The following is a 12,032-nucleotide window of genomic DNA, read 5'->3' as shown; positions in this document are numbered from 1 at the left end:
CACAAGTAAAATTCCAGATAATAGAGCAGGTTTCCTTCAGGGATGGCATAGATAATTCGAAATCACTTCTCCAGAGGGAGATTGACTGGATTAAGAAACTTGATACATTGATGCCGTTAGGACTCAATGATAAGTTAGATATGTCATGTTTCCTATAATATTCTAACCTTAAACAGAGAGGCATATAAGGACATAAATCTAGAATAACAAATCCTAAAGAAGGATTAGAGTGTCCTTATAAATAGTATATTAGAAAAACAACTTTGCACTTAGGATAAAGGAAACTATGGAAATCAAATATATAAACATTATTGTATGTACATAAGGCAAATGTATATGATCACCAATAATTTCCAGTCACTTCTGTAACTCATTTGCAAACATTTCAGAAGTCGGATCACCTTTGTTATTTACATGCATATGCACTTAGAGATACAAAAGAAGTCATCATAAAACTGTTGAGCATCAATCAAAACACACACAATAACAAAACAATATGATAATAGATTTATTTTAATTGAATTCAGGAGCTCGATAATGAAACACAGTGTAAGCAAGTAGAAATATCAGGTATAGGGCATAATAGTCCAACAATAATATATCCACAGGTACTTTTAACCTCATATATATTCTGACCCAACATAAGATGGGACCCATTCAAGCAGCAATCTCGCAAGAGTACGCGTGTTATGAACTTTAAATAGATCCACAATTAAGGCTCAGAAAAGAGTTATATTCGCAGCATTTAGGTGAGCGGATGAAAAAATAATGGAATATCAGTTGAATGTAAACTCCTTACAACTTTTTATAACTTTTCACAGATTAGATAGAATTAGTTTATCTTCAATACATATAGTGTGTATTTATACACTACAAGATGGCGCCCACAATCAAATACGATCTCGCGAGAGTACGCGACTATCTCAGCTTATGAACAGTATCGCAAACGCTAGCATCTTTTCCTTAAACACGTTTGAATACCCAGACGAACAAGACATCAATATTAGGTAAGAATAGTTTGTTAAGGATATTGTATGCATGATTTCTAAGCAGGCAAGATAGTAAAAGACCATATTTCCTCTTTTGTTTTCGTACAGTTCCATATACATTAGAAGAGCAATGCGAATATTCACATACAGGTAAACAAAACGCCCATAGATGTAAGGATCGGCAGTCACAATTAAGACGCTTAAATTGTTAACCAGCAAAAGCCGAGATAATAATTAGTTTTGATATATACAACATAGGTGACGCTTAGGATTGAACACATAGATTTCCTGGAGCAAGGAATGCAGTCAGAAAGATAATAGGTAAGATCCCATTGCACCAAAATAAATAACTAATTATTTTTAACACCCATATGGTAAGACTGATGGGATACTTTTTATATAGATTGCTCAGTATAGATCGCATGGCAGTACGACAGTAGAAATTCCGGCATTATTCACTCAAGTAAAGGAATTCAGACACAATAAGCTGAGTCTAATGGAAATACATTGGGTAAGGAATGTGTTAATACTAGTATTATAGTATAAATATTTAAGACACACATTTGATAAAAGATTGATGACATGTAATTTAACACAGGTTACAAGAAGGTAATTTGATAAAGAACAATCTACTAAATAAGAATAATAGCGGTAAGAACAGAAATCTCAGTTTCAAATTCCCAAAAAAGGGGGCATACAGAAATATTACAATAATAATTTTTGCATATAACTGCTAATTGAGAGGGGAAACATTGCTAAGACTTATTTTAAATGTCATACAAGTTGTATTTTAAACAATGAATTCTGACATGTAAATTAATTTCAATATGTATACACGAAGCACAGAAAGAACTAATAAGTGAAAATAAGTACTTGATGTAAGCAAAAAGATTGACAACATGACATGAAGTAATAATTGTAATGATGGTTCTGCAACTGTACTGTGATAAGCTTGATATATTATTTTAATGTACTTAATTCAACAGGCTTTCCCCTGACGAAGGGACCCACAGTCCCGAAATGCATTAGGCTGTAAGTAATAGCATCAATCAGCGCTTATAAAATGTTATGTTTCAAAATGTTATGAAAAATAATCATAAGTTTAAATAGAAAAAACATAAAGTTGGTCTCACAAAAAATATGAAATGCAGAATAAATGCATAAGAAGAATGAATAACGTGATTACTAAATAATTTATTATTGTACAGACAAATGGAAAAATAAGTTTGTATTTAAACAGGAGGAAGGCAGTGCTGAGGTTAGTTCAGGTTACCACGTATGAACCTTTTATGGCAGGCATAAGCAAACATAGCACGCCATAAAAAACAAAGATTTATAAAACTAGGAGGAAAGTATTATAGGTGTGCACATATCCACACTTTCATGACAGAAGGCATAAGGGCACACAAAAACGAGTTGAACAAGAGGCAAAAGGGGCACAGAAACAAGGGAAAAACAAGTGGCACAGAGGGCAGAAGGGCACAAAAAAACGTGTGGAACGGAGGGCAGAAGGCCACAAAAAATGAGCAGAAAACGAGTGGAACAGCACAAAAAAACGAGGGAAAAACAAGTGGAACAGAGGGCAGAAAGGCACAAAAAACGAGGGAAAAACGAGTAGAACAGAGGGCAGAAAGACAAAAAAATGAGGGAAAAACGAGTGGAACAGAGGGCAGAAAGGCACAGAAATCGAGGGGAAAACGAGTGGACCAAAGGGCAGAGAGGCACAGAAAACGAGGGAAAAACAAGTGGAACAGAGGGCAGAAAAGCACAAAAACGAGGGAAAAACGAGTGGAACAGAGGGCAGAATGGGCAGAGAGGCACAGGGGCAGTGAGGAGAACAGAATGGAAAACCGGGCAGAGACATGGGGACAGTGAGGGGTAGAGAAGGAAAGACCGGGCAGAGAGAGCACGGGGATAGCGAGGGGAACTGAGGGAAGAAAAAGGGGCACAGACCACGTACAGGCAGCAGGGGAAGACAGACAACAGCAGTCACAGACACAACAGTGAAAATACAGGCAACACAATAAAAGCAATAAAGCGGAGGATGAAAAAACCTACCTACGGCCTACCACTGGCCAACAGGGATGAGGCGCAGGTGGCAGTCGGCGGGTGGTGGAGGGCCTCGAACTTCCTCAGCAGCGGCAACTGGGGCAGGGAGGCACAGGCGGGGCTGTGCGGAGGGAGAGCAACCTACTCTACCCTAATTGTGCTCCAAGCGTTGCAGCTGAATTTTTGCCTGTTTTAGAAGCAATGTAAACCAGGGAGCAGAGAGATCGATTAATTTGCACAAGGTTTTCTTTAAGGAGTGTGTATCCCAGTGGAAATAAAGCAGTTTCTATTTAGGAACAAAGGCTAAAACGTTAGGGCTTGATGTTTCAAAGCCCATGAGTAAAAGTCAGAAATGTACTTCTGTAGGCTTATGTCTACACCTGCTGAAAATGTTCAACTTTCATGGAACTTACAGAGATTTCCAGGACGATTCCTGTGAATCTGCAACAGTCGCGTATTCTCAGAGGTGCTCAAATGGGTAGCCATTTGCTCATATGGGAATCTGCTTTTTGCATGCAGAAATGTACCTCACCATGCGCCATGAAAATATTTTACCTGTTGGTATAAGACTTATCCTGCATATCATAAATCTTCGAAGTGTCCTCAAACATTTCCACCACAAATTAGCAATAAAAGTTGACCTTGACAGCAGTAAATACATAGGTTTGTTTATGCTGGAAACCTGCAGGTAGTGTAGGTTGTGTGTGTGACTGCTTTAGAAATAGTATGTTGTTGGAGTGCATTTGATTGGGTTTGTGCAACTATTATCTTTAAAGCACATGCATCAACCCAGTCTTTATTGGTGCTGGTATGAGCGGATCCTGAATTCTGACTCGGTGTTTAGTGTCACATCCAGTCTATAGTATTACGCTTGTGGCCTTGGCTTTGGTACAATGTTGTTTGGCTTGTGATGTCGGGACAGGCCATTGGACTTGGGGGCCCTATTTAGAATTTGGCAGATGGGATACTTCATCAGAATGTGACAGATACCCTTCCTCCGTATTGTAAGTGCCATAGACTATAACACACTTGTATTACGATAACAAACATGTAATATGGTGGATGTGATATCCTCCACATTTGTGCCAGAGTATCCTGTCTGCTAAACTCTAAATAAGGTGATTAGTTTGCTTTGCAGAGTTCAATGGTTCACTTTGAGTCTAATTTGCCTGTTTTGGAGCTGGTGCTTTTCTTGAATACACTATAACTTACCTTAGTCTGTGAACTGTTTTGATATACATTTGCAATATTTATACCTTTTTCTATTTGGTGCTGTGAGAGTAAGGGTTTTTTCCCCAATACATTCTATTGAGTGAGTGAGAGTGTGAGTGAGTGAGTGAGTGAGTGAGCAGCACCTTAAAGACGAAACAAACCCAAGGGACCTCTAGATTGGTCAGAAAGAGTAGGAGACAAGACAAGTAATGGCTCTGCTTTGCTTCCTCTTGAAGTGCAAGAGTATGGTTTTAGCGCAGAGGATCGGGGTGCAATCATTCTTGAAAAGAAGAGCATTGACCCTAAATGTTCTCCTCCCGACAATATTGAGTTTAAATGTAGACACAGTAATGAGACCTTTTGACTGATTGGTCTGACTTGAGAAAATGCAAATATGTCAGAGTACCAAAGTAGCCTAAATGTTAAAGCAGACAGTCTTAACCCACGACTCATGAACTTGCTCATGAACTGCTGACCAATGAGGAGGTCAGATTAGTCCTGAGCCCTGATTCCACATTCTTAGTCACCAAGCTAGCCACACTGCTGCACTTTGTGATAACTGTAAACAAGCCACTGAGATTATTTAGAGGCCAACAAGCCTTACCTGAGATTCTTAATGTCCTACCTTCTCCCGCAGCCTTTACAGAGAAAAAGGGGTTTCTCCTTTATCTTGTGAAGGTGAAGAGGATTGCACTTCATCTTGATCATTGTATGTGAGTTCAGGTACATGTTGGGGTTAACTAATATTGATAATTTCTCATCTTTGAATTTCAACACAAGCACCATTCAAACAAAACCACAGAAGGGTTAAAACCAATGGGCATAGTATAGATTTCTCTTGGCAAAAAAATAATAATCACTTTGGTTTGGGGAGGTTTAGATGAAGCCAATTCATCTTCATCCAGTTCCCAGTTACAGCTACGGTAATTGTCCAGTTAGGCATGACTCTAAACTCCGGTATTACAGATAACAACTAGGGGACGTTTCAGATCCAGGTCTGAAGGGCACCAAACGCGATCCCGCCGAGCCATATGTGTGTTTTCCGCCCGACTGATACGAGCGAGCGAGTACGATGCAAGCTACGTGAAATTCGCTGACCGAGTCGATTTCCGGTCTGAACCGCTCCGAACGTCTCGGCCGTAAGCTAACTGTGGCGTGCAATGGATGCGATTATGACCGGATGTATGACGTTACAACGCATACTTTTACAACGCATACAATTACAACGCATTTTTTACAACGCAACATCCATTACAACGCATTCAATTACAACGCAAACTACCTTTACAATGCATACCATTACAACAGATACCATTACTTTGCATGTATGGTAAGTATTGGATAGCGTAGCGGTAGAAATTACTATTCTAACTCCAGGGGGGTGCAACAGTAGGGTAAGTGTTGGATAGTGTATGGGTAAAAATTACTATTCTAACTCCAGGGGGTGCAACAGTAGGGTAAGTGTTGGATAGAGTAGGGGTAAACATTACTATTCTAACTCCAGGGGGTGCAACAGTAGGTTAAGTGTTGGATAGTGTAGGGGTAAAAATTACTATTCTAACTCCAGGGGGTGCAACAGTAGGGTAAGTGTTGGATAGTGTAGGGGTAAAAATTACCATTCTAACTCCAGGGGGTGCAACAGTAGGGTAAGTGTTGGATAGTGTAGGGGTAAAAATTACTGTTCTAACTCTAGGGGGTGCAACAGTAGGGTAAGTGTTGGATAGTGTAAGGGTACTATGAGTTGTAATGGTATACGTTGTAATGGTATGCGTTGTAATGACTGCGTTGTAATGAAATGCGTTGTAGTGGTATGCGTTGTAGTGTCATGCGTTGTAATGATTGCGTTGTAATGGCATGCGTTGTAATGGATGTTGCGTTGTAAAAGTTTTGTTGTAATGGTATTGCGTTGTAAAAGTTGCCCCTACAACTCGGACACAGGGGGAGACCCAAGGGTCTCCCCAACACAGGCATGAACGGTGCGAATGGCACTGACGCGTACCCACTGTAGGGGGGCCCTTGTGCGAAACGTACTCATTCAGTCAATGGAAGCCCATGTACGCGTCGTATGACCGGCTCCCATTGACTTCTATGGGAGTCCGACTGAACCGAGTCTGGCAGCATACGGCCGCATCGTACTCGCTCAGCCGTACTGCAGGAGTCCGGAACAGTCGGAAAACACTACGGATCCAGCTCGGTCAGAGAGCTTTCCGACCCAAATCGGAATCGGCCCCAAAGACTTGAAACCATAGCTTAATCAACTAGTAGATATGACTTACTGCTGGAAATTCAGAAATAAATTAAGAGAATGTCACACCTACATGCTGAACAATTTTTGAGAATTGGCAAAAGGAAAGTGACCTTTGCACACAAAAACAATATGAGTTACACAATATTGAGGTGTCAAATTAGAAGTAAAAGAACGTGCTGTCAAGGTCCATTGGTTACAGTTACACTGTGTAGCGCTATGTCATGTCATGTCTTGTTTTCCCCGGTAATTTTTATACTACGCTATATGGTTTTCTATTCTGCAATATTCACCAATTTCTTGGCTTTTTTGTACTTATTTGTGAAAGTGCACAACTGTATGCACAGGTAACGGTAGATGCAGGCACAGCAAGATTGGTCTGTGCAAGAGTGGTGAGTCCAGGTTGGGTTTGGTGCCCTATTCCTCAAATTAATTGGGGTCACACCAAGTAGAGTTCCTAAATCCTAAAGGAAACTGACCTTTCTGGAGAAATGGAACAGTGGCAGTTTTATTTCATTCCTCTCACAGAATTATGGTCATTTAAATAGGAGTGTTTGGATCTCTCCTGTAGGTCTCAGGGCGTCCTGGGAACAGGGATGGCTGGAAGAGAAGAGTGAACAGTCCCCTTCTGCTGAAAGGAGGGGGGGGGCAACAAGCTCTGCTGCAATCATAAGACAGGAACCACAATAGGGTGAAAACCTATTAAGTTAATTATTTATTTTTCTCTCAGCAAAGCTGAGCGTGTTTGTTTAGGTGTACTTACCAAGAGAGTTGTAGAAATCCTACCCTTCCATGTAGTGCCACAAGTTGACTTGAGGTTACTTATGTTTTGATAACTCAACCACGAGTATGTTCAAGGGATTCATTCCCAGGCACTGTAATGAAGGCCAAACAAAGATTAAACAAGGAATTCATCTTTATTTCTTAATAATTAATTGAATAGGCTAGCCTGCATTTTTAATATTTTTTAAATATTATCTTCTCATGAAATTCCAATATACTTTAATGATATTCTACTTTTTAAGGAATTAATGTTATGCATGTGTTTACATAATTCTAGGTATTGGCTATAATGCAGCTAGTAAAACTTCATAAGGCACATACATAAACAGTGTTGTGGTACAATATAAATAGACGATTCGACTTGCAATGATGTCATTGGTGGGCAGAGGTAAGAGTACAGTGAACGCCGCAGAACCACAACAAGCAGTGCAATGGTACATGGCTGTACATGTGAAAGGTAATGCTGTAGACTACCTTAACGCAGCTATGCCTCTGGAGCTTGTCATAGGCTGGGTGTTTTCAAAAAAGGGTTTTCTTAACATTGACCATTTTAATGAGGCATTATAAGGTAAACCTTTATGTAGTACCTTGTCTTTATGCTTGGTATGTCCTTGTTTACACACATAACCTGATTACATAGCGCAAACAAGGTACTTTTTAGTTGCAGGATGGGACATTGTGATGACATCAACTCAGATGACATTCAACTGCAATATTTAAAGTACTGCACACAGTCTTTTGCTTAGATAGCCTAATTAATGATATTCCTTACATCACTGTTCTTATCCAAATGAAGCCACGGCTGCATACTTCACTACCCCTTCTTTCAAAACTAAACAGAAATAACATGTTCCAGGCCTCATATGAGTAAAACTCTAATACCTTATACAAATCACACACATACCCCATTGTCTTTAATTGTAATCATAACTCCTCATTCTTTCAACACCATTTACCTTAACACTAATCCTAAAGATGCTAAGTCGATTCCATTTATGAACTCTAAAGATGAGTATCTATGCTCCCGGTTCCTTTAAAGATATGATACTGCTACTGATTATTCAATGGTTAACTTACTTTATGGGCCAAACTTGGTACAACCTTCGGTGATTAGCAAACAACAATGTTGAATCAAAGAGGCATATTATTATTTACATAATTTCATATACATGATTGTCATATTAAATCAATCCCTCACCTTAGAACAGAATTGTTCAATAATGAATGTATTCTAACCCTATTTACTTTCAGTATTCACAGACATATGGAATTCATGAATTCATTACATCTTGTCATATCTATGAAGACCATTCTCTCTTCTAATTTCATCCAGGTAGCATTACAACCAATAATTATACCATGTCTTCTCACAGTGAAATCTCTATCACATATTATTTTTCATATCAAATTCAGGGTTTTGGCTTTCGTAAGACATTTGCTATCAGCAAAATTAAAGCAGCTCCTTTTTACTTTGCTGTAGACAAGACAACAGTCTTGGAGGGTATCTTTTTTATTTTTTTCTTATATCAAAATTTCATAGGGCTTTGTTAAATCTTCTTTCTCAATCAATATCACACATATTCTGTTTATCATTCCAAGTCAGAGTTTTTAGTTTTCCCACACTGTGGACCTGATCATTTGAGGCCTGCTAAATTATGATCCCTGTACAAACAGCTGTTTGCACAGGGATTACTATTATAAGTGTTGTAATATTTATTGCGCCCAATAATTTTTGCACACAATGAAGTCTGCACCCGTTGTTCAATTTAGGCAGGTCAAACGTGCTGGAAGTTGACAGCTGAAAAAACCCAGAAATACTACGGCACGTAGGTTTTGGTGCAATAAGCAACAAAATCTGCATGATAGGCACCATTTTAGGGTAAAACTCACAATAGGTGATAATATTGCACCAATGGGTTAAGAATAACTTAGTATGATGCTCATTGTTTTTTGATTTTCTTTAACGTTGTAGGTAGTTACATGTTTTTTATATGGTTCTAATCAGCCATCCTTCACTCTTACGATTAATTGGTGTTTTTTTTTCCAAAAGGAGTATGTCTTCCCAAGCACACTTTGAAATGTATTCAATCTAAAGAAAACAAAAGAACACTGGTTAATATGCGGTAGTAACTCTGGTCAGTTTGGCCCTGCTATGCTATTGTCCTACTGTATTGGAAAGCTTGACCTGCTAGCCTACTGCTAGGGTACTTGAATGTATGATCCATTGCATTTTGATACACAAGCCATATATGAAATGCCAGAGACACCCACATTTTATTACAGATTTTGCCGAAGAGAAGGGGTAGGACCCACATTTTCCAAATTTAAAGATATAGCCATCCAATTTATTTAATTGTGCCCAATGTTTTGGCCTGGACACTTTATCCAACATTTCAGCCACCTCTGCAAATGCTGATGGTGTGATTGATCTTTGGCCAAGATAACTATAGGAACATTTAAGGAAGCCTTCTTGTACCATCAGGGTGCTTCTACCCTGTTTGTAATTGGCAATGAGTATCTGAACAATATTTATCTGCGTCTAAGGCAGCTCGTGATCACCAAAACTGGTGATCCTAGTTCCAAGAAGTGCAAATCTTCATCCGTTGCTACAGGAAAATTTTAAATCAATGGTCAGATCTGCACATTCTACCTTACTGGAGGGTACACTACTATATATGCAGGTCTGTGCTTTCATTTCTGCTTCACTATCTCAAAGGTCAGTATTCTTCTTTACTTCAACTGACCCTTCTGGAAGACATGCAATTCCACTCATATGCCAACAACACCCAAATCTACATCTTTCATTTATGCAATTTTTAATAGTGGAAATGTAACCTGTGGACATCAGAGCACTTTACAGAGATAAATTGAAAATGATAAAGAATGATATAGGCAATTGCAGCTGAGAAGAGACAGAGTATTAGGTTACAGTTAGGTTATATATGTACATTATATTGATGAAACAGTACGTACATCTATACACAGAAAACATATAGTCAAAATAATTTTCTGAAATTTGAGCAAGGGAAGAACATGGACACTGTAGAGGTCGGGAAGTAGTTAGCAAATGTAAGAAGAACAGAGGCAGGATCTACATATGAGGTTAGTTCAGGGTGGAATAAGTCATTCCAACTGGAGGAGAGAGGGAACATCAGAAGAGATCAAAGAGAAGAAGAGAGTATGAGGGAGAAGTAGGGACAGGATATTTTAAAAGCAGCAGAGCTTACACTTTTGAAAAGCTAAGCCTTATCCTTAATGAGGTTGCTCGTTAGCTGAGAGCCAGTGGTGTGTAGCTCAATGCATCTAAGAGTGAGGTCTCCTTAATATCCAATGACTAAATAATCTTAGAGTTTCATTTAAAGTCTGGCAAGCAGCCTGTTGGCCCTCCAATTTAATAGCGTACTTCCCACCAGATTTAGCAATCTCCACGTTCCTGGCGGGCATCTCTCTCCCTTTAGTAGAGCCACATCTGTGGCTGCTCCATTCTGTTCTTGAAGAACCAAATGGCAATTGCCCAGCTGGGAACCATTCTGCCACTTCCCTAGCCCAGCCTGCCAGTTCCCGCACAGTAATCCCAGGTAGACAAAACAAGTGATGACTTCTTCCCTGTAAGTAGGGCAGGGTGACCACCAATAAATCCAGTGGCCCTCTGTTGGACAGCCTGCTGGGTGAAAGATTTCTTCCTGCAGAGCCAGAGATACCTGTAAAATTCAGGATGCATTTAAAAATGGTGACTCTTGGCAAGTGCCTGCATGGTGCAGGACTGTCCTACCTAACAAATAAAATCCTCACTTACACGCCCAGAAGGTCACTCCTTTCTAATGCTCACTGTCTTCTTATGTTCCCTCAAACGATTTTCAGTACCTGGATCTAAGTTCTAGAACAAGCTATAACTACACATGTGTAATCTTTTTTAACGTTCTAGAGTACTGTTATTAGTTGAATCTCATGCTGATGATAATTAGGGTTGGGTGTTAAATTCCGCTACACCGGTGGCATTTGCAGAGTTTTGGCCACTCCGTGCTACGCTTGTAACTCGAAGTTCCTGCCAAACTCTGCCACACGAGGTTTGCCAACTGGAAGTTGGCAAGTGTGAGTGAGAATAAGCATCATCTAGCGCTATTTTTGAGCACTAAGGGGTCACCTGGTGAGATTTTCTCAACACATGCACTCATAAAAGTTGCTCTTTAAGGAGAAAATGGAATCAAGCAGTAGCAAAGAAGCAGGTGGTGCAAAATTAGTGTGGAACAAGCTCTGGCACTACAAATTAGTGCGAGCATTACAGCCTGCAGGTTCCACCCATTCCCTGAACTCTGTGGAATCTCGCAGAGTTTTCATTTAACTCTGCTGAATTCTGTGGAATGAAACTATGCAAGTTCCACCCACCCCTATTGATAATGCACCCTTATCTGTCAGAAAAAGCTTATTTGCAGGGGTAATATCACCATTTTAATAAAAACACCCTGGTTATGCCTCAACACAGTTTTCAATAAAAAAAATGCTCAGCCCTGGTGGCTGTAACATAAGAAGCAGGTGATTCCTCAGAGAAATGTAAGTTAAGTGGAAACAGGACCAATATTTTTATAGTTGAGAAAAAAATAAAACTATTACGATGGCTGACAGACTTCCATCCATCCGCCATCGTGCCGGGGCTTGAGACCCTCCGCCTGTAATGCGACAGTCCCGCCATTGAGATTATGACTCGATCACCACAGTGGCGGTCACATCGTGTATCTCTGACATTGTGGAGGGTG

This window comes from Lissotriton vulgaris, chromosome 3_1, assembly GCF_964263255.1.
Source record: "Lissotriton vulgaris chromosome 3_1, aLisVul1.2, whole genome shotgun sequence".
Lineage (NCBI taxonomy): Eukaryota > Metazoa > Chordata > Amphibia > Caudata > Salamandridae > Lissotriton > Lissotriton vulgaris.
Note: the sequence above shows the minus strand (reverse complement) of the source record.